The 21,635-nt window shown below is 53.0% G+C and overlaps 1 protein-coding gene across 1 annotated transcript in view; it reads right to left on the bottom strand.

The window, feature by feature from the left end:
* CMIP (c-Maf inducing protein) overlaps positions 1-21,635 on the bottom strand; it is a gene marked incomplete at its 5' end in the record, with an annotated part of 235,057 nt that overhangs the window by 53,052 nt on the left and 160,370 nt on the right. The gene's annotated exons all lie outside the window — the stretch shown is intronic.

Here is a 21,635-nt window from a genome sequence, read left to right as displayed (position 1 = left end):
CTGGCTTGCCTGTGCATCTCTGTCTCTAACTGGATAAACTTCATTAAGTGCTCTCTGCTCCTTGGGGAAAACCTAATTTTAATGTCACTGAGCCAGCAGCCAGCTGGGTGACATGTCACAATCTCTGAACCAAAGTCTGAATGAGGGCAGGAGGAGGTGAGGGTCCCCCACTGGCCCCAAGGCTCAAAGAGAAGCTTGTAGGCCACCAGTGTCTCCCCGACCACTTAGTTTCTGAGTTAAGAATTACAAAGGGTCTTGGAAGCCAAGGCCTAAAATGAAGCATTTGGGGGACAAATTCTGCATCCAACTGGGTAGTTCTCTGTGCTGAGACGTGGTGGTGGAACAGGTGGTCAACTGTAGGATCAGACAGGCCTGGTTCTTCCCATAAAGTATTTCACCTACGGAGCCTCAGCCTCGTCTTCTGTAAATTATGCATGAAAATACCCTGTGGCCTCTTCCAATGCGGAACCCTTATAAATCCTGGACCCAGGTGGTCCCCTCTCTGTAAGGAGTTAGAGTCAAAAGCGTAGTCCAAACAGCACAACCACATAACCCAAAGGGAACTCGCGATACTCAACCTGCCTCTTCTGAAAAACTTTAAAGGAATGAAATGGACAACCCTCAGTGATCCGGACAGCACCCCATTTTTTTCTCCCATGTTTTTCCCACACTGCATGATGTTCTGGAGCCTCTTATTTGCTAACCATACCCCTGCGCCACCACCATCACCCACTTAGTTAACTACACCTAAGTTTATTTCCCATAGTCATCCCAGATCTTTCTTATGTCAATCTCCGTAGTCTGCCTCTCCCTCCTCCCACACACTCTGCCGGCCCCACTGCCTCCCTCCCTCTCTCCTGGGTCATATGGTAGTTCTATTTGTAGTTTTTTTAAGGAACCTCCATACTGTTCTCCATAGTGGCTGTACAATCTCCAAGCTTTTGACGTGAAGACAGCACAGTTTTCGTCAAGTAGGGAATGGGAAAGAGTAGAAACGTTTACTTGTCCATCATTTTAGATCCTATAAGGGCTGGAAGAAACGCATGGTAACTCCTGTTGGGGGTGGGTGTTCAGTGAATAATAAATACACTGTTGATGGAGACGATGGTGACAAGCAGTATTTGCTGAACTCCGTGACTTTCATGATGAGGCGCACCCAGCCTCTTGAGGCTCCCCTGGGACCGTAACCAGCCTCAGTCCCAGTTACCTGACTGGTGTTGTGAGCCAGGAGCATGACCATGTCTATACAAATTCAAAGTGCCCGAAGTCTGAAGCGGTAGAGACATTTCCCAAGGCAAGAACCCGGCACATCCCCGAAGATGAACGCTCCTTTGAGTCCTAGACACTGCGGTTCTGCTCTGGGCCCAGAGAATTGTTTAATTTTTAAATGACCATGAAATGGTCACAGAAACTCACCGTATATTCAGCCCCAAAGAAAACCACAAGGACGCACAGCCGTGCATTCCCACAGCAGATTCTAGACGGGAATATGGTCTGCACTTTAAGCGCCCTCTCTCGTAATCGGCTGCAAGTTGTTTACTTTTGAAAGAAAAATGACTTCACTCTTTTTGTGAAAACGAGGCATGCTCATTGTAAGAAATGTAAACCACACTGAAAAGCACAAAGGGGAGGATAAATGGAAAAAGGTCTTGAAAATCCCACAACCTAGAAAGAGCCATCATTAACCTTTGGTGAACACTGTTCCAGCTGGCCCTCGGTTAAACTTCGCCCGTGGGGGTGGGCGGCCGCGAGTTCGGCCCCTAAGTCCTCAGGACCCACACTCGATGTCGCCGAGACAGTGAGGCCCAGGTGAGAGGGCCCGTCGGGCGCCGCCTGCCCCAGCGAGCCCCTTCACGGGCGCGCCCAGCCTCGGGCTCACAGACACAGCCCCCCTGACAGGCCGCGGACGTCAACAGCTTTCCCACGAGCCCCTGCTTAAGGAGCGTCCCAAGGAGAGTGGTCACAGAGGCTGCACTCAAGACCAGAAGTTCCCAGGGGCTGACAAGGGCTAACGTTTAACGACCTGCCAGGCACTGTGCAGAGCACTTCGGGACATCATCTCACTCCACCCTCACAGTAACCCCAGGAGCTGGGGACCTGCCATAGGCCCTGGGAGCAGAACCGCAGATGAGGACCCGAGCGCAGATGGTTTATTTACTGGGGAGGTGATGGAGGACACATCAGTGCAGGGGTGAGAGTGAGACTGGGAGAAGAAGGCCGTCAGTCACCGCCAGAGCATCATCAAGTGTTAGGACTGGGCAACAGGCAACGCCACCACTGTGGGGACGAGGCTGAGTCCTGAGGGGGCCTCTGGGAGACAGTGTGGATCACGCCCTAGAGTTGACCCACCCAAGGAGCAAGGAAGCGGCCCTGTTTACCCACCAACTTCCTGGACTTCTGGCTGCCCTGTGCCCAGGCCAAAATGCTCCCACAACCAGGAAAAGACGTGCCTCCAGGGCAGAGTCACCGTGTTTACAGTCTTCATGCCAAGAGGTAGGGCGTCTGCAGCTTCTGCCCCAGGCTCTAGTTTCCTGTTTACACACAAGACTACCAGGGCCGGGAGGTGACATGACTTGCCCAAGGTCACACAGCTAGAAAGGGGCAATTCACAAGTACACACCGGCTCTGGTGGACCCCAGAGGTCTCCCTCTTTCCATTACATGGGTCAGGGCCAGTGCAGATGATGGAGAGGAGGCGCAGATTCACCAAGAGACACCGAGAGGAAGGCTGCAAGAATGCTTGATGGTCTGGGATGAGGGCTAGAACACGTCTCCAAGGCTCTGAGAGCTGGTGGGAGCAGCAGGGGGGCAGTGCAGCTGTGACACCGTGGTCATGGGGTGTGGGCAGGTGGCTGGCGCCCGGAAGAGGCTCTGAGCCCTGGCACAGGGCAGCCACAGGACAGAGGGAGGCCTGCCCAGGACCGTGGGGGCCTAGTCACTCTGCCTTGGGTGACAGATCAGCACATTTCATCCCAGGAGCTCTGCTGAGCTCATCTCGTGATGAATCACGGTGGGACTGGGCTGGGGATGCCTCTGGAACCCTGACACCCAGAAGCCCGGCCCTCAGCTTTGCCCTATGGTCCCTCCACTAAGCCCATGTCACCAGAAGGGGCGGGTGACCGCTTGCCGTGTCTGGAGCGGATGGGCTGCTGGATTCCTTTGACAGGAACCTCGGAACTGTCTCCCTGCTTGTTTTTGTGTAAGAAAGCCAAGAATGGTCTCACATTTTTTTTTTTTTAAGGGTTGTTAAGGGGAAAAAACCAACAACAAAAAAGAATACACAACAGAATCAAATGTAGCCCACAAAGCCCCAAACATTTGCTGTCTGGACCTTTAAAGAAAAAGTGTGCTAACCCATGGCTGGAAAGGTCAAACCACACCCAGCCAAGGAGTAACAGCACAACGCAGCTCAAGATCAGGGGCCATCAGGGGAGCACAGGTTCAAACCATAACGAGATACTGCTCCACACCCACTAGGCTGGCTGGAACCAAAAGACAGGTATCTCCAAGTGTTGACAAGGATGAGGAGAAAATGGGATCCTTGTGCATTGCTGCTGGGAATGTAAATCAGTACAGCACCACTGGAAAACAGGTTGACAGTTTCTTAAATCATTAAACGTAAATTTATCACATGACCCAGGAACTCTGTTCCTAGAAATCTACTCAAGAGAAAAAGAGACTCTACATAAAGACGTGCACGTGAATGTCCATAGCAGCACTATTCATAACAGCTCCAAAGTGGAAACAACCCACATGTCCATTAGCTGATGAATGGATAAGCAAGACATGGTATATCCAGACAATGGAATAGTACTTGGCAGTAAAAAGGATGGAAACACTCATATGTGCTGCAAATATGGATGAATCTCACAAATACGCTACGTGAAAGAAGCCAGATGCAACAGACTTACTGGAGGATTCCTTTTATAGGAAACGTCTAGAAAAGGCAAATTTAGAGAGACAGAAAGTGGAACGGTTATTGCCTGGGGTTGGGAGGTGGCAACAGGGATTATTAGGCTGCAAACAGATATGAGGGCATTTTTAGATGATGGAAATACTCTAAAACTGCATTGTAATGGTCGCATAACCCTATAAATCTACTAAAATCATTGAATCATTCACTTACAATACGTGAATTTTATGCCATGTAAATTACACCTTCATTAAGGTGTTAAAGAAAAAAATCCCAACCCAGGTAGGTGGAGGACATCAAAAAAAAAAGTCAGAGGCAGTATGGCTTCGTGGTTAAGAGTGCAGGTTTTGCAATCAGCAGAATTCAGTTCAAAGCTAAGCTCTACTTCATCTACCCATCCACCTATTCACTTATCCATCCATCCATCCACTCATCCATCCATCCATTTATCTAATCATCCAATAACAGTTACTGGGAACCGTCTAGTATGGTGTGGCAAGTACTGAGTTAAGTCCTAAGGATACCAGTGGTGAGCAAAGCAGACAGATCCCAGTGCTCGTGGAACTTACAGCGTATTACTGACACTCTACTTTCCTCGTCTGCAACGTGGGATGAGAACAACCACTGTCAAAGGCTTGCCATGCCCATTCCATGAGATGATATGTATAAACACTTAGCCCTGTTCCTCGCAAAACAGCAGCGCTCATTCTTATCACCCACCAAGTCCTGTGGGTGAGTGATCCAGAGCAGGCAGGACTCAGGAGGGCTCCCGGCATCTGTGACTAAGCCCCACCCGCTCCCGAAACAACAGAGCCAGCAGGAAGAGCCAGCCGCTCCTCCACTGCAGTCTTCGCCCTCTGCTTATCAGGAAGGGGGCGTTACCTGGGCAACATCCGCCATCTCTCAAGCAAATGCTGCTATACCGCAGAGTCAACCACAGACGCCCGGGTTCTCCGGCCTGGGAAAGTGGAGCCCGTCGGCTCCTCCACGGGAGACAAGCCGGCCCCGGGCAGGCGCCCCTGTCCAGGAGAGGTGTGACTCAGAATGTGCGGGCACCACGCCTCCCGCTGACGGGGCGGTTGCTCTGCCGCTAGCTGCAGCCTCCGAAGCTCGGGCTCACGCAAGCACGCATGCTCCCCCCACCCGTCGTTAAAGGAGAGGGCGCTCCTGGAGCCAATGAGAGAAAGGAGCCCGGCGGGAGCTGGGCTGGCTGTGACAACTTCTTTCCAGGGGGTGTCCCAAAGCTGTGCTGCCCGGCACGACAGCCAGCAGTCCCGTGTGGCTACTTACACTGAACCTAATTAAAATGAAATACAACTGAAAATTCAGCGCCTCAGTCCCACTAGCCGCATTCCAGCGGCTGGACGGCCACACGTGGCTAGAGGCTGCCACACTGGACAGTGCAAATAGAGAACATTTTCATCACTGCAGAAAGTTCTATTGGGCAGGCTGTCCTAAAGTCTTAGCATGCCCCAGAGGACCAGTGACGTGCTCGTTGCCTCTCCCGTCACTCTGGCAACGCCTATTTGCTGGGGCCAGTATGTGAGCGGCACGCTGCCCATCTCCTCCAACTTTCCCTCCAAGGCCTGCAGGGGCTGTCCCCAGATGTCCTTTGCACACTCAGGGAGAATGACCAAGTGGTTGACTTCTTTGGCTTCCCTGATTCCTAGACAGGGGGGCCTCTGACCTCCTCATTCCTTCAAGACTCACCTGGGGCTATGGATGTGTGTGCCAGGTAACTCACCACCTCTGCCAACCCAGTGCGCTTCTGGGGGCACACTTATAAAAATTCTCACGACGACCCGACAGTGGGAGCAGTATAATTAGCTTCATTTTACAGATAAGAAGTCTGAGGCTGAGAGAGGTTAAGTCAAGGAGCTAGTAAGAGCCAGAGCTGGAGCTGGGACCCAGGTCGAGCCCGATCCTGAGTCCCCGACCACCGTGCCACTCTGAGAGGCACACCTGAGTGCTTTCTCTGCCTTGATGGATGCTGCTGCCTCCTGCTGAAATGAACAAGAAGCCCTTTAAATTGGAAGGCTGAGCCCAGGGGCAGTTCCAGACTGGCTGCAGCTGGGCGTCTGGATGACCTCTGCCTGGAAAGCCGGGTCCTGGGGAGATGGGCAATTTGTTTGAAAAAAGGGGAAGAGCATGGCACTCTGCCCCCTAAGTGCCCACTGGAGACGGTCTTCCTGCAGTCATTACTGCTTCCAAGGAAACAGCAGAAACTCGGGCACAGTGTCCCGCTCATCGTCTCTGGAGCATCGCCTGGTTGCCTGGGCAACCATGCATCTGGCTGGTGAGGAGATGTACTGGTCTTGGTGCCAGGCTTGCAGCTGGGTACCACATCCTACCTGGCTCTTGGGGCTTTTGCTGCAACCTTGGCAAAATCCAATCATCCCACGGATCTGACTGACTGCACTGAGAAAATTCTAGGTGGTGATTTTCCTCACTGAGCTCTGGCTCCTTGGGGACAGGGATAATGCCTTGTCTGTTTCTTTACTGTTCTGTGTGGTGGCTGGAATGGCTGAGGGCACATGGAAGGTGCTCTCAGTATTTGTCAAAGGGAGGAGAATAAGAATCAGAAATAATGGTTGGGCTTCCCTGGTGGCACAGTGGTTAAGAATCCGCCTGCCAATGCAGGTGACACGGGTTCGAGCCCTGGTCTGGGAAGATCCCACATGCTGCGGAGCAACTAAGCCCATGCTCCACAAGAGAAGCCACCGCAGTGAGAAGCCCGCGCACCAAAGAGAAGCCCTGCAACAAAGAGCAGTCCCCGCTCGCCACAACTAGAGAAAGCCTGCGTGCAGCAACAAAGACCCAACACAGCCAAAAATAAATAAAATTTTAAAAATGACACCTGTTCTTTAAAAGAAAGAAAGAAATAACGGCCAACATGTAGGAAGGGCTTCCACTGTCGTCAGCTACTACACCGAATCCTTTAACCCTCCCAGCCCACGGCAAACACATGAACTACCTGCAGGGGGAGCTTGTTAAAAGGCAGATTCTAACTCGGTAGAGCTGGATGGGGCCTGGGAGTCTGCACTTTTCAGTAGTTTCCAGATAAGAGAGATGCTCTTGAACCCAACCCCAGGTGCCTCGTCTGTTCCTCCCTAGGAGGCATGTTTGCTCTGTCCCCATGACACAGAGAAGGGGGCAGTGAGGGAGTGATACCTTGCCTGCAGTCACACAGCTGGTGTGGCAAGCTATGTTCCCCAAAATGGTATGTCCAAGTCCTATAACCGCTGGTATCTGTGGATGTGACCTTATTTGGAAATAGGTCTTTACAGATGCCATCAAGTGAAGGTGAGGTCATGCTGGATTAGGGTGGGTCCTTATAAAAAGGCCAGGGGAAGACACACACATACACAGGGAGAGAAGTTAGGTGAAGGTGGAGGCAGAGACTGAAGCAACGCCTCTACCAGCCAAGGAACACCAAGGAGTGTAGCAACCACCAGAAGCTGCAAGAGGCCGGGAGGGAACCTCCCTTAGAGTCTCTGGAGGGAGCATGGCCCTGCCAACACCTTGATTTTGGACCTCTGGCCCCAGAACTGTGAGCGGTTACATTTCTGTTGTTTTCAGCCACCCAGTTTGTGGTACTTTGTTATGGGAAACCCACACAGCTGGTGAGCAGCAAAGCAAGGCAGACCCCAGGGAGCCTGGCTCCTGGTCACCCTGCTGGTCCGCTTCAGCCCTTCGAGCTGACCCTTCCCATCCTTTTATTTTATGGAGGTGGCAGCCGGGGCCCCTGCTCTCAGCGGCTTCTCCCAGCTTACCCTCGGCTTGGGATCGGTTAGGTTTTCTCTTGCTGGGGAAGACCTGACCTCCTGTCTCCTCTTGTTCCCTCGGGGTTGGAAAAGCTGGCGTCCACGCTTGATGTCTCCTCCAGCCCATCACCGGAGCGCAGAAGCCCCTGGTCCCGTGCTGCCTGCACACCTGGGCGCCTGCACCGTCACTAATGCCACGAGGAGCCGCCTGGACACCCAGAGAAGCTGCAGAGGGAATTCCAAGGAGGATTCGGGAGGACGTCAGCACAGGGCTGGCTTAGCGTCCTCCGCAAAGAGTCATGAGGTGGGCTCTGGCTCAGAGCAAACACAGCCCGCTTTCCTTTTATTTTATTTTTTTAAATTGAAGTATAGTTGATTTAGAATGTTTCAGGTGTATAGCAAAGTGATTCAGTTATATATATATATATAATATATATATATATTTCCAGATTCTTTTCCATTATAGGTTATTACGAGATATTGAATATAGTTCCCTGTGCTATACAGTAGGTCCTTGTTTATTTATTTTTTATATAGTAGTGTGTATATGTTAATCCCAAATTCCCAATTTATCCTCCCCACCCCTTTCCCTGTGGTAACCATGTCTGTGAGTCTGTTTCTGTTTTGTAAATAAGTTTATTTGTATCTTTTTTTTTTAAGATTCCACATATAAGTAATATCGTATGCTATCTGTCTTTCCCTGTCTGACTTACTTCACTTACTATGATGATCTCTAGGTCCATCTATGTTGCTGCAAGTGACATTATTTCATTTGTTTTTATGGCTGAGGGATATTCCATTGTATATATGTATCACATCTTCTTTATCCATTCCTCTGTCAATGGACGTTGAGGTTGCTTCCTTGTCTCAGCTATTGTAAACAGTGCTGCCGTGAACATTGGGGTGCATGTATTTTTTCTAATTAGAGTTTTCGTCTTTTCCGGATATATGCCCTGGAGTGGGATCGCTGGATCATTGGTGGTTCTATTTTTAGTTTTTTGAGGAACCCTCATACTATTCTCCATACTGGCTGTACCAATTTACGTTTCCACCAAGTAGCACGTGGGATCTTCCTGGACCGGGGCACGAACCCGCGTCCCCTGCATCGGCAGGTGGACTCTCAACCACTGCGCCACCAGGGAAGCCCTCTCTTTCCTTTTATGAGGGTTACACATCTGCCCATGGTTGGCAACCCCCATTACGCCAGCTGACAGCCCAGGGCTTCCTACAGCCGGGCACTGCGCTAAACTCATCCCAGAACGAGTGTCTCAGGGTTCTCAATCCTGGTTACGCATAAGAACCATTTGGGAGGCTTAACAACATTCCAATAACCGAGTCCAACCCCAGGCCAATCTCACCCGGCGGCTGCTGTGGGCAGGGCGGAGCCGAGGCAGCTGGTTCTTTGGCCACTGGTATATTTTAAAGTACATCTGAACACCAATGGGCGCGACAACATTATTCACAATTGCCAAAAGGGGGAGGCAACTCAAGTGCCCATCGACAGATGAATGGATAAACAAGTGTTGGCTACGGATACAATGGATTATTCAGCCATGAAAAGGAAGGGGATTCTGACACCTGCCACAACACGGGTGAACCTTGAGCACATCACGCAAGTGAAATAAAAGCCAGTCACAAAAAGACAGACACCGTAGGTTCCGTTCACAGGAGGCAATACCTAGAGTCGTCCGATTTGTAGCGACAGAAAGTAGACAGAACGTAGAACGCGGGTTGCCAGGAGCTGGGGGAGGGGGGAGGGGGAGTCCGTGTTCAACAGGGACGGAGTTTCAGTTGTGCAAGATGGAAACGTTCCAGAGAAGGCTGGTGGAGGTGGCTGTACGGTGTGAGCGCACTGAGCGCCGCAGAACTGAACGCTTAAATCTCCAGGTGACTTGAGCCTGCAGCTAGAGGTCAGCCCCGGGGGTCCAGTCCACGGTGGCAGATGCGACCCCTGCACGCCGTACAGACGCGAGACCCCAACAGTAGCCTGCTCCGGGTCAAAGCGGCTGTCTGAACCAGGACCCCCCCTCAGGGTCACCTCATTGTCCCGAGTCATGGTCAATGAAGAGACCGTGAGCTGCATACATAGGTACAGCCCTGGACCTGCTCTCAGCTTCTGGAAATGCTCTCCTGTCTCCACATGGCCTAACCCCAGGGGCTGGGGAATGGGCAGTGCCCAGGGCGGGGCTACACGCACCTTCCGGCCTGGTCGCAGCCCTCTAGGGAGGCTGGGGGCTCCCCAGTCGTGCTCAGCACACCTGGCGCTACACCCTCACTGCCTTTGCTCACATGCCTCCACCTCCGTCAACTCCTGGGGTGCTCAGAGGCTCAGTCACGACCCTGCTGTGGCCCTCAGGTGTGTGCAGAGTGGCGCACCTCTGCATTCGGACTTCTGCTGCTAATAAGCTGTGCAGCCTCAGGCAACTCATATCACCTGTCTGAACCTTAGTTTCCTCATCTGTAAAATGGGGATAATAGTCGCGCCTGCCTCTTGCGGCTGTTGACAAGATGAAATGTGATATTTCATGCTGAATCTTATAGATGCTCAATAACTGGTAGCTACTCAGTCAGTAGGACATCGATGAAAGACAGTTAACTGCTGAGAAAAAATAAAGGTGACTAGAAACCCCTAAATGCCCATCGATAGGGAAATGCCTCAACAAACTACAGCCACATGCAGTATCACACCAGACAGCCGTTAAAAGGAACAAAGGCAAGCCAACAGACCTACCACGGATTCCACCCCCACGAACCGTGTTAAGTGTAGAAGCAAACACACACGTGTATGTATATATTTACATGCCTACGCGGCACATATATGGGTGGGGAGGGGAGGACCAAAGAGGGGGCTGAGGAAGAGCTTCAGCTTTACCTGAAATGTTTCAAACTGTGGCAGGAAGCCACAGCCGTGTATTATACGTTTAATTTAAAAGAAAGAAAATTCCCAGGATTACTTCATTTTTGAAATGATACGTGTTCACTGGAAAACCAGAATGGTACAGAACGGTGTCCAGGAAGGGAGTAATAAAGTGTGCAACAGCTCGAGGTGTGGGCTCACCGCCTGCACATCTGTATGCGGGTGACCATCGCTCCACAGATTCTCTTTCTGTGCACATGCATACCCCTGCCATAAAAGTGTACATAAATTTAGCCCATATCGCACGTGTTGGCTTTTTTTGTTTTTAATTTATTTTTGGCTGCGTTGGGTCTTTGTTGCTGCGTGCGGGCTTTCTCTAGTTGCGGCGAGCGGGGGCTACTGTTCGTTGCGGTGCGCGGGCTTCTCATTGCAGTGGCTTCTCCTGTTGCAGAGCACAGGCTCTGGGCACGTGGGCTCCCGTAGTTGTGGCACGTGGGCTCAGTAGTTGTGGCTTGCGGAATCTAGAGCGCAGGCTCAGTAGCTGTGGTGCGCGGGCTTAGTTGCTCCACGGCATGTGGGATCTTCCCAGACCAGGGCTCGAACCCGTGTCCCCTGCATTGGCAGGTGGATTCTTAACCACTGCGCCACCAGGGAAGTCCCTGTTGGCTTGTTTTTTAACCTCACCTCTGCCTCCCCTGCATCTCCCCCACCCCAGAAACCATGCTAAAAACAAACCATATGGTTGGCAAACATTTTCTGTGAAAGGGTCAGGTAATAAATATTACAGGCTTTTCTGGCCACACTCTGCTGTTGTAGCACAAATGGGTGGGGCTGGGTCCCCCCAAACCTCTTATTTACAAAACCAGGCAGTGAGCCCGATAGTCTGTCCACCCCCCCGTACATATCAATTCAGATATTCCTCCACGGCCATACGTTAATCAAATGCAAATACAGAGAGAGATTTTCTTTGGTCCTCAGCTTTTGTTGTTTTGTTTTACAAAAAGGGCATCACATTATACGTGGATCTCTGCATCTTGCTTTTTCTCTCTTAACACCTGGAAGTGGCCCCATGTCAATCAGTGTAGATGTCCCCATGCTGTGTGTTTTTATAAGCCACCTGAAATATCACCGGGCAAAGGTAGCATATACGTTTAGAAAATGAAAAATCAAGCCAACAGGAGTCCTCTCGCCTGACCTCAGCCTTCTGTGCAGATCCTCTGGGAGGTCTTTCTGGCAGCAGCCATCGGGCGCCGTGACCGCCATACATCAGTGACCGGGCACATCCCTGACCAGACAGCCGGGTCCCTGACCAGACACTCTGCGTCAAAGAGCTCTTCTCCAGGGGCCACTGCCTGCCCTGAGGCGGCCCCCTTGGTCCAACATGTACTTCCACGGTTCCCGAGATCAAAGCCACCCTGCCCCCAGGCTCTCACATACCCCGACACATGTCCTGATTCTCCTTAATTGTAAACTCGACCCAAGGTGTGGGTGAGACCCCACCTTTAACAGAATGTTTAAGGAGAGCCTATTATTTTCCTGTAATGATTTTGCCAATGACTTGAGTGGTGCTGGGAACCCCAGGCAGAGCTGAACCACATCCTGAAGGGCACAGTGGGGCCCGCTTGTTAACCAATAGCAGGAAAGGCTGTTTTCTGAGGAAACACCCCCGATGGCTAGCAACTCACCAAATAAATTAAAAAATGCAAATAAGGTACCAGAGGCTGCTTTTCCTCTGCTGTGTGGGAGAGGCCGGCCGAGCGGGTTTGGCTGCGCTTAAGGGCAGAGGACAGCACAGGGCTGTCGCCCTTGGGTCGGATAAAGGGAAACCTCTACCCCAAATAAGGAGTTCTCCGGCTTGGCTTCAGACGGTAGTATCTCAACAGGGGCCTCCGCTGTTTATTTGACTAACAACTTTTTCTACTGCTCGCAGCACTTCAAAGGCATCCGATCCGTTCACCCCTTTGTGTGGGAAGCCTCTAGTCCTTGTCGGGCTGCCGCCTCTGGGCTGGAGCCATGGCTCCTGCCACAAGCCGCCTTAATTTATGAGCACCCTGGAAAAGGGTCCAGTTCCCTAATTAATTCATCCGCAGCGGATTGTAAAGGGGCGTGCCCAGGCAGGCAATGAGGGTGTGCTTGAATCAGCGTGGGGCGTACTCCTGCCTTCCCAAGCGGGGGTCTTGTGAGGAGGCAGGATGCACCAGGGGCTGTTCCTTCCTTGCCGAGGAAGGCCCCTCAGACAGGCCCAGGGCATGGTCAAGACAGAGTCCAGGGGTGGGACCTGGGAGGCATTCACGGCGGTCAAGTCCGAGTTGCCCGCACAAGTGGAGGAGAGGCTGGCAGAGCAATCCAAGAGCCCTTCCTGCTTGATCGCAAGCCGAGAGGGACCCAGCAACGGGGCCTAAGGGACACAGAGGAGGCTCAGGCCCGGGTCTGAATTCTGGCTCAGATACAGGGGAAAGTTATTTACTCTGAGAGTCAGTTTTCGGGTCTGCAAAATGGGGACGCGATCCTATCTCCCAGGGACTCTGTATAGACTAAAATAGGGCAGCAGATGAAGTGGCTGGAAAACAGTCGGCACTCAATAAACGTCTGCTGCTCTTTCCCCCTTCTTCTTTATTAAAAATTTTATTTATTTGTTTGTTTATTTCTTTTTCGGCCACGCTGGGCCTTAGTTGCGGCACGCGGGGTCTTTCGCTGCGGTGCGCGGGCTCTCATTGTGGCGCACGAGCTTCTCCCTAGTTGTGCCGTGCGGGTTTTCTCTCTCTAGTTGTGGCGCACGGGCTCCAGGGCACGCGGGCTCTCTAGTTGAGGCGTGCGGGCTTAGTTGCCCCGTGGCATGTGGGATCTTAGTTTCCCGACCAGGGATCAAACCCACGTCCCCCCTCACTGGAAGGCGGATTCTCTACCACTGGACCACCAGGGAAGTCCCATCTTTCCCCTTTCTTTAAGCTACTGCAGTGGCTCTCTGACTGTACTGTGTATCAGAATCACGTGGACGGCATGGAAAACACACCTTGCTACCCTCTCCTCCCCCACTTTCCAGTTTATAAGACAGAAGATCTGCATTCCTAGTAAGTTTCCAGGCTACGTTGAGGCTGCTGGTCTGGGAACCCCACTCTGAGAACCACTGAGCTACAGTTCAGAATCCTCGGGGTCCATCGTGACGGAGAGGCCTCTGAGGAAATAAAGACCATCCCTGATGGAAAGTTCAACGCAGGTGCTGACAAAGCCTTCGAGAGTCAACAGATGCCAATGGTCTGCTCCAGTCTGCCACCTTCGGCCATGGCTGAGCTGGCCCTTGATCTCCTGGGGGTGCTTTTCAGGGTCCACGCACTCTCGGACGTCTGTTCCCGTCCAGAGGGCAGATTCGGCCCACTCTGCCAAAGGGTCTTATCTACGCATCTGCTTGGTCCCCACTGTTTCTCCAGCTCCCACCCGGACACAAACCACCGGGGCCTCCTGCCGCCAAGGTCAGCAGGCTCCATCCGGGTGGCTTTAGCACCCTGGACAGGGGCGGGCTCTCTGTCCATTTCAGAGCCTTCTGCAAAACCGTCCTTGGGGTCTCAGAGGGACAAGGGCCATGGGACTTCCGCCCTTGTCTCCCGATCAATTAGCCTCTCTCCCAAACCCCTTTCCATCCAGAGAGTTGGCTGCCCGCTGGGTATTTTCTGATTGCCGGGAGAGGTGAGGACCTAATCCTTCTGTGGGGACAGGCACTGCTCTTTTCGGAGGCTCTGTTTGGCCTTGTCTCTGAGCCAACAGGCGGGCAGGAGCCTTGGAGGCAAACCCAGAACGGCAGGCCACCCTCCCCTCCGAGGCCGGCCTCGCCCCCCGCATGGCCCCCCGAGAGCTGCCCAGCATCCCCGGCTCGGGGGGCTTGCTGCCCACCACCTAGCTGCGGAAGGGACCTGCAGACTCCTGTAGAACAGAAGGTCTTCCTGGTCAAGAGATTGCCTCCCATTTATGTTTTTTGTTTGTTTGTTTTGTGGTACGTGGGCCTCTCACTGCTGTGGCCTCTCCCGTTGCACAGCACAGGCTCCGGATGCACAGGCTCAGCGGCCATGGCTCAGGGGCCCAGCTGCTCCACGGCACGTGGGATCTTCCCGGACCGGGGCACGAACCCATGTCCCCTGCATCAGCAGGCGGACTCTCAACCACTGCGCCACCAGGGAAGCCCCCATTTATGTTTTAAAGACTTATTTGAAGAAAGAGAAAGGAAGAAAAAAATTTTTGCCTTAAAGGGCTGAAAACAAGTTCACCCGCAAAACGTTTACGTGGAAAACTTCCTTGTGTGGTGCGGGGACTCATGAGCCCCGTCGAAGGGCACGTGGGATGACACGCTGAAGCCCCGGTCCCCCTCCTCGTCTGGGAAAGAAAAACAACCCACAAATGCCCTTCTTTCCCTGACTGTTTGGAGAGTCGGCTGCCACCCGTCCCTCCTGAGGCCCAGGGAAGGCCGTCATGCAGGGGGCTGGGGTGTCTGATGTCTCCAAGCCCGGTGCTGGGGCAGCAGGGGGCAGGGAAAGGCCTGGGGTCCCAGGGACGTGGTGCAAACCCAGCTCCCCTGCTTCCTGCCCTGCGGCCCGGACAGGTCATTCCACCTGGGGCCCCTGGGCTCCATGTTCTTGACCTTTTGAGTGGGATGGTTAGAGGGATCCAAAGAGGTGAGGATTAGGTACAAGGTGCCTCTCACTGCCTCTGGCCGGTGGACGGCGGGCACTCAGCAATGCCTGTCCTTTCCCGCAGAAACTCAGCTTCTCAACAGTAAAAACCGAAAGATCTAAAGGCCCACCTGGCTTGACGCTTGTCTGAATGAAATACTACAAAACCGTAAAAAGAAACGACGTAGATCTGAATGTGCGGTATGAGCTCGTGTATGAGCTCGTGTATGAGCTCAAGCACGATACATAATTAAAGGGTAAAGGACCAAGGAACACCCAGTGTGGATAATAAAACCTGTGTGGTGTTTTAAAAGGAATTTTCATAAAACCTTCTGAAGGGCCCCCTGAGACTAACAGGACTGCCTTTGGGAAAGTGGAGTTGAGGGAGGAGAGACTATGCATTTTACACCCTTCTATAGTTTTTAGAATTTTAGTTTTTAGAATTACCGAGTACATGCATAGCTCATTGGTCTTAGATGCTGACAGCGGATATCTGGGGAGTGAGGGATTGGCTGGAAAAGGGGGCAGGAGGCAATTGTCCTGGGTGACAGGAACCTGGATGGTGGTGATTCAGGTGACTACAACAGTCAAAACTCACCAGACCCAACAGATAAATGTGTGCATTTTGTTATGTCTCAATTATAGCTCCATTTTTTTTTTAACTTAAAAAGTGTTAACAAAGGTTTATGGACAGTGGGAAATTTTTTTAGTTTTCTTTGTCCTTTTCACTATTAAAAGAAAATCTTAATAAATGCAATTTTAAATGTCTCACCTTAGTACTCTTGTATACTACTGGTAGGTGTATAAATCGGTTTGGACCACTTTGGAAAACTGTTGGGCAGCATCCACCAAAGGGGACCCTCTGCTTGCCCTACGGCCCGTGCTCAAAAGGCTGTAAACATACGTTCACCAAGAGACATGTTTATAATGGTTCTCTTCATAACAGCCCCAACCTGGAAGTATCTGTCCATTAACAGAATGAACAAATTAATAGTCTATATTCATTTAGTAGAACGCTATGGAGCAAAGCAAATGAATAAATTACCGCTACACAGGATATTATATATTGCATAGATAAATCTTATAAACAGAATTTTGAGCCGAAGGAGCCAGGCACAGAAGAGTTCAGCCTGTATGATTCCATTTACATGAAGTTCAGGTTCCTGCGAGACTAATGAGCTGTGTGGTTACACAGGTTGATTCTGTGAGAATTTGTGAGAATTCATCCAGCAGCACTCTTTTGATCTATGCACTTTTCTACATGTATGTTATCCCTTGAAAAGTTTATTTAAAAACCAGACCAAAGGACTTCCCTGGTGGCGCAGTGGTTAAGAATCCGCCTGCCAGTGCAGGGGACGTGGGTTCGAGCCCTAGTCCGGGAAGATCCCACATGCCGCGGAGCAGCTAAGCCCATGCGCCACAACTACTGAGCCTCTGCTCCAGAGCCCATGAGCCACAACTACTGAGCCCACGTGCCACAACTACCAAAGCCCGCGCGCCCAGAGCCTGCGTACCGCAACAAAGAGAAGCCCCTGCTCGCTGCAACTAGAGAAAGCCCGCGCGCAGCAACGAAGACCCAACGCAGCCAAAAATAAATAAATAAATATATCAAAACAACAACAACGAAACAGACCAAAGCGCCCCATGTCTATTCCAAAGAGAGAGAGCTCTGGTTGGGGAAAGTGGAGGCTCCTGCAAGGGCTTATCGCCCATCTGGGGCTTCCTGGCCTCTGTGGGCTCAGACACAGGGCTATGCTGCCCACACCCGCAACCTCTCCAGGCCTGAGATGGTGCCTCCTCCCACCAGAATAAGGGGGTTGGGCTCGGAGACCCACCACCCCGGGTTCAAACCCCAGCTCTGCCTGGTTCTAGCTATGGACAAGTCCCTTTGCCCTCTCAGCTCCTCCTTCAAGATGGGCCTGACTTTGAGAAGACTGCAAGAGAGCACACATCAGAGCCCCCAGCACAGCTCCTGAAGCTAGTAGGTACCTAGTAAGTGTTCTCTCCGTTTACTGTAAAGAAAACCCAGGAGAGCGTGAGCTCTCCTCCCCAGGCCGTCCTGCCCTCTGCCACTTGTTAGTTTCAATCCCTGAAGCTCCCCTTGTTATTAGTTACAGGGTCCCCGATGACCCACCGAGGGCCGTGAGCTGTGGCTGGGAGTCGCTGGAGGCTGGACTGTGGCCCTTCCCGGGGGACTGGCAGCCTGGGCCCCATGGCCTCCCTCGAGTTCCGTTGACCACAGGTGCAGAAGTGGCCTGGCTGGACTCACCTCTGTGAGGGCCTCTGCTCTCGGGGGCCTGGCTCTGCCACCAGCTGCACCTCCCGCTGAGGGCCCCCCCAGAAGTCCTGGACTGTGATGGGCCCCCTGCCTCGTGGGGAGAGCCCCTCCTTTCGCAGTTCTCTGTGGAATCCCTCTGATCCCTCATAGGAAGTCACAAAGCCCTCTTTGACCAAGTGCCAGAAATTAATCTGGATGGAATTCCTGCCTTTTCGACCTGGAGGAAGCAGACCTGTGGCCGGGCCTGTAAAAGGACCGAGGGCAACTCCTGCCCTCCTTGCCCTGCTTCCCTGATTTACCTTCCTGCTCAGAGGCAGGACGGCTGACACTCATGACCTTCCCAGGCAGCGGACAATAGGAAGCTCAGCAAAGGCTCCCGTGAAAAAGCCCCAAGGAGACACAGGCCAGAGCTGACAGGACTGGGCGTGGATTCCCAGTAATACTCAAATTCCACAGGTCCAGGAGGTCACTAAAGCGGGTGTGGTGGGTGTTCGCTCCCTCTGTCAACTCAGGTTGACCAGCAGGTACTATGTGGAGAAGAGTTCTGCCTCAGGGGGAGAAGAGTTCAGTGATTGATTAGTGATGCCTGTCATGGGGCTCACTGGAGGTTGGTGGCACGCGTGCTATACATGTGCCCCCTTCCTTCTAGAGCCCTGCCCTTTGGAAACTTTCTACACAAAGGGAAAGAGGCCTTGATCGCTAAAGAAGAATCATTAACATTGATCCAATACTTATTCACATGGCAGGTGCCGTTCTAAGTTCTTTACTGCTACTAATCCATTTAACTCTCACAGGAACCGAATAAGCTTGGTCCTATCATGACCCCCACTTTATTCAGGAGGAAAAAGAGGCCCACAGAGGAAAGCAGCTAGTCCAGGGTCACAGAGCCCGTGAGCGGTAGAGCCACGATTTGAACCCAGGCAGTGTGGCCCAGAGCTCTCCCCTTAGGCATTACAGAAATTTTTCTTTGGGGAGCAAATTGGCAGTATGCGGAAAGGGTCACACACACAAAAATACCCCTACTCTCTGCCTGGTAACCACTGTTGTGGAAACCTGCCCTAAAAAGTAGTTCAAAAGAAGCAAAAGCTTGGCTATAGGTGACAGTCATGACTGCGTTATCTATAACTGAGAAAAACGGAAACAGTGCAAATGCCCAAAAGCAGGTCCTTCGGTCAATTTTTTTTAATTAATATTATTTTGATTTATTTTGCAGAAGACATAATCCATCTGTATGTATATACATATATATGCATATATATGTATATATATTTTTCTTTTTTTTTAATTTACCTTTGGTCAATTATGTCACGACCTCTCTACAGACGTGATGGACATATGCTGAAACCTTTAAGCTGCAGCATTAATGCTGGCAGGACTGTCTGCACACCTGACCACAGCTGCCAAAAGGTCCATGCAAAGGTAGACGAAAGCTGGAAGGGCACTTGCAGGAGTAAAATCCACCCTCAGGTGGGGACTGGCCAGAGCAGAGCGGTCTCTGCCCTCGAATGTGGTTGTAAAGGCGTTTTCATGATCGTGGTGAAAGGGCAGAGAAAGAGGGGAGCGGGGCAGGAGGGATGGGCTGTGTGGAAATGGCAGGAGGTGAAACAGGGGTCACTACCTTCCCTCTAGACACTGTGAGTCCAGCAGAAGCCACATGGGAGCGTGTGGCCCAGAGCCAAGCGGGGCCAGGGGCAAGGCTAGGTCAGGTAACACAGCCTCGATGCTCGAATCTGGGGACACGGGGGACACGGCGTGTTCGGGCAGATGTGTAAGTGGCTGGTCTTGACCTTGACCTTCCAGGGCCCAGGCCCAGGTGGTCTGCCGTGTGCCGTGCGCCACGCAGGGTGGGCGGGGCACTTGGCCCTTCCCACAAGAAGCAGGGGATGGCCAAGTCAGAGGTTAATTCACATAATCCTCACGGGGACGTCTGTGAGACTCAGAAAAAAATGTAAAGCTCTCATGAAATGCTTCGCAAGACAAAAATACCACAGCCCCCGACACGCAAGGCACGAGGACAGACAGGCGATGGGGATGGTCAGGAGCGCAAGCCCGCAGGTGTGAAGGAGGAACTGTCTGGTGCGTATGCGTGTCTGCGTATGTGTGCGCACACACACGTGTGCAGTGGAAGCCACGTTCCCAGTGGTTACGATCCCAGGTTCTGGAATCAAACTTGTGTTCAGACCCCAGCTCTGTCACTTAATAGGTGCGGGCCCTTGAGCAAGCACTTCACCTCTCGGCCTCTGTCTCCACATCTGTGAAATGGGGAAGCAGGAGGACGTGTCCCCTCCTCAGGGTTGCGGGGTTCAGCGGGGTGGTGAGCGAGGTGCTGGCATCTGCTCAGCACACACCGGCCGCCGTGTGCTGAGGCAGGGCTGGATTTAGGCTCTGGCACGTGTTTTAGGGGATGCGTGCTCAGGGGGATCTGCAGTGGGCAGAGTGGGGTAGTCTAGGGGCCGTGGCTGTGGGACTAGAAGTGGCTCTTCCCCCGGGAGTAAAGGTCTCGGACTCCTGTGCCCAAGAGGGAGAGGGAGGAGGGTCCAGGAGGAAGGTCAGAGTGGAGGGTGACAGCACCCACTGGAGGGTCCCACCCTTCCCCTGCGCAGCTTTCCCCTCAGGGGAGGGGCATCAGCTCAGAGGGGACCTTCTGTCCCCTCTGACCCAGCTTCCCCCAGGAATCTCAGCACCAGCGGGGCCTCTCTCCCTGCATGGGACTGGGGGTGATGGTCCAGCCTTCCCAAAAGGGCGACCCGATGGGAGAGAGAAGCCAGGCTCCCAGGCACGCCCTGCACCCCCAGTTCCTCACCTATGAACTGGGGACCCTGGTTGGGGCTCAGCCCAGGGCCTGATGTGGAAGCTAGACTGTGACACCATTGGGAGCGGCCGCCCTTGGCAATGGCCGTCCCCTCATCCATGAGACGGGGTAGCAAAGACCTTGCGGAACCGCTACTGCAGACCTGGCGATAGGAGTACCCACAGCCTGCGCCAGGCAGGGCCCTCAGAGGACAGACTGCCCACCCCCTCGGATCTTACAGACATGCCACGGGGGCACTGCAGGGGCTGGGTGCCCACTCCCACCCGCTGGCTGCTCTGATAAGGGCGCAGGGGATGATGCTCCCACGGCCCTGGGAGGGCAGCCCTTCTTCACACTGACCCAGTGGGCGAGGTGCTGGTCAGCAATTTCCGCATTTCACAGAGGAGAAAACTGAGGCCCAAAAAAAACACACCCCACACCCCATGCACCCATAACACAGTCACCCCCTCGCGCTCACACACACACACACATACACACAGACCCCACGTTCTTCTCCACCCTCCTACTGTCTACAGAGGATGGGGTGACCACGTCGCTGTGGCCACCCCAGGGGCTTGGGAAACCCTGCCTGGGGACTCGGGGAGAGGGCGGCAGCGTGGCCAGGGCAGCAGGCCAGAGAGGATGCAATCCTGGGCTGGGATTTTCCCAGAGCCAAGTGCGTTCCTCTGCCTGGAGGCCTTGCGACAGGAAAACAGGCGGCTTCTGGTCTCACACAGTCTGCTCTCCGCCACGGCCCTCGGTCGACCCCTGGGGCTGACGTTGGTGACCCAGCTTCCCCCAGGGAGAAAATCATCTTGGTTTTCAAGACTTCTGTGCAAGGGCCGAGGAACCCCTCTCAGGGAGGGAGAAGGCGTTTTTCAGAGCTGGAGGCACCAGAAGCGCCGGCTACACAAAGCGGGCGCTTTTTGGTACCTGGCTTTTTCGGGGGTACCTTATGCACGTGTCTCTTCCCAGCCAGGTACTCGGGGCCTGTGGTCCAGGCCCTTGTGCGCCCAGACAGGCCTGTCCTCACAGCTGTGAGCACCTGGGCCTCTCGGCTTGAACCTAGAAACAGGCCAGCTTCCTGACAGCGTTATAAACACACACTGGACCCTCACAGCCTGCAGCACACTCTGGCTCTGTCACACAAACCAGGCCTGTCCCCTCCTGGCCTCCTACACCCACACAGGCCTGTCCCCTCACAGCCTGACACACACGGGCAGGCCTGTCTCCACAGGACGTGGCTTCCAAGGTGCATCTGAGTCAGAAATGAGGCCTCATTAACTCAGTACAACTGTTTATGCCTCCATCCCCCCAGGAACTGGCCTCAGGGGCCAAGCCACCCAAACCAAACAGGCCTGGCCTCCCCAGA

Source organism: Neophocaena asiaeorientalis, unplaced genomic scaffold, assembly GCF_003031525.2.
Source record: "Neophocaena asiaeorientalis asiaeorientalis breed wild unplaced genomic scaffold, Neophocaena_asiaeorientalis_V1.1 scaffold40, whole genome shotgun sequence".
NCBI classification, from domain to species: Eukaryota; Metazoa; Chordata; class Mammalia; order Artiodactyla; family Phocoenidae; genus Neophocaena; species Neophocaena asiaeorientalis.
The sequence above is the reverse complement of the archived record's forward strand: the minus strand, read 5'-3'. Positions and strand labels throughout refer to the sequence as shown.